This window comes from Bos grunniens, chromosome 23 (assembly GCF_055505025.1).
Source record: "Bos grunniens cultivar Pamir isolate PY7600 chromosome 23, Bosgru_T2T1.0, whole genome shotgun sequence".
NCBI lineage: Eukaryota > Metazoa > Chordata > Mammalia > Artiodactyla > Bovidae > Bos > Bos grunniens.
In genome coordinates this window covers 45869285-45871090 of record NC_141187.1, presented here as the reverse complement: position 1 = coordinate 45871090, position 1806 = coordinate 45869285, and the positions used below count along the sequence as shown (strand labels likewise).

The 1806-nt window shown below is 59.7% G+C and overlaps 1 pseudogene; it reads right to left on the bottom strand.

Annotated features, from left to right (window-relative positions):
• Window positions 1-277: 277 nt before the first annotated feature.
• On the bottom strand, window positions 278-1491 carry LOC147347746 (filamin-binding LIM protein 1 pseudogene; annotated as a pseudogene).
• Window positions 1492-1806: the final 315 nt, after the last annotated feature.

Genomic DNA, 1806 nt, shown 5'->3' with positions numbered 1-1806 from the left:
AGTGGTGGAGGTGGGACCCCTGGGCATGACGTTCACAGTACAAAAGCCTTCTGGTGCCCAGAGGAGAGAAGGAACCGCTGAGAGTCTGAAGGGTGTTCTGAGCTGGGAGGAGGCCGGGGCTCAGCGGCCGAAGTGATGGGTGGAGCTGCAAGCTGGTCCCTGCGTGTGGCTTGGAAGGAAAGCATGCCAGAACAGGTTGGGAAGGGACACAAGTTAGGGAAGGGGTCCTGACAAGCAGGGCTAGTGTGCAGCCACAGCCCCCAGCCCAGCGGTGCCCTCAGCAGCACCCCGCAGCACTCTGCTTCACATGGCACAGCTTGCAGAAGAGACGGTTGTTCAGCGGGTAGCAGCCCTGGTCCGTGGGCTCCACAGACAGGAGGACCCTGCAGTCCTGACACGGGTAGCAATTCTCATGGAAGTTTCTTCCCATGTACTCAATTTTGAAGGCATCCTTCCCGTCTCGGGCGATGATGGGATACTCACAGATGCTGCACACCGGGGCGAACTTCCTGTAGAAGTCGTCCAGGCAGTACACCCCATTCTGACTGTCCAGGGCAAAGCCCTCGTCCCCGATGCACCAGGTGCAGGTCACACACAGGAGGGGTGGAAGGCCTGGCCTAGGGCCCAGATGATGCACTCCCGGACAACCTTGCACACTTGGCACACTTCTCCAGGTGTCCTGGTAGCAGGCTTCACAGAGGGGCCGCCCATCCTTCTGGTAGAAGCTCTGCCCAGCCAGCCGTTGGCGGCAGACACAGCACGCGAAGCACTGGGCGGGTACTGCCTCTCCATGGCCTCTACGCCCAGCTCTCGGGGGGACACAGTCTTGCGGCAGAAGGCACAGATGTCTCTCTCAGGGAAGCCGACAGGCTCTTTGGAGTGGTGGGCAGCAGCTCCTCCTCTGCGGGCTTGAGATGACTGGGCCGAGGCTGCAGTGGAGGCCCCTCCACCAGGGCCTGTGCGGGGATGGGGGTGGGGGAGGGGCAGGTGCAACTGCCCCAAGTCTGAAATGAGTGATGCCCCCATCGCGGAGGGGGCTCTTTGTCAGGAGGGGCAGGTCCACTGGAGGGGGTGGAGGCAGAGGTGGGAGGAGGTCCGGGTCTGGAAGAGCATCATCAATGTCCAAGGGCGAGAAGGAAGTGACACCCTCCATTGGAGAGCGGAGGTGGAACAGCTGGCCCTGGGGCGGCAGTCCTGCCAGGAGGCATCCAGGAACGGAGCTTTCCCACCGAGCCAGCCCCGGGTGCCTTTGTGGGGGCAGGAGATTCCCAGGGGTGGCCAGGCTGGGCCTCACAAGCTGCTCGCCTCACCTCCTCAACCACAGCCTCATCTCGACGTGGGGGCACCAGGGTGATAAAGACAGACGAGGCGACCCTCTTCTCAGGCTTGGAGGCCATTGTTTCAGCTTCTGGTGGGGCTGGGATCTGGATTTTCCTAGGAAGGCTGAGGTCCCCAACATTCAGGCCAGCTCCACTGAGCCACCCGCACCCCTGGTGGCTCTGGTCGGTCACCTGATCTCTTATTTAGCTGAAGGGTTTGGCAGAAATTCTCCTCTCTGCTCATCAATCCCTCTGCCTCTTGCCTTTTCTCTACATGTTCCACTGGACATTTTGCAAACAAATCTCGGGCCTGGAGTCTATTCTACTTAACAGTAAGTCCCTCTTGCGATTTGAGTCACAAAACCACAGTCAGAGTGCGGAGATAGCTGTAAACCCTGCTTTTCCAGATGGAGAGCAGCCCAGGCAGGGATTTGGTGAAGTCTGTGATGAGAACAAAAGAGGCAGATGACTAGTCCCCACTCCATCT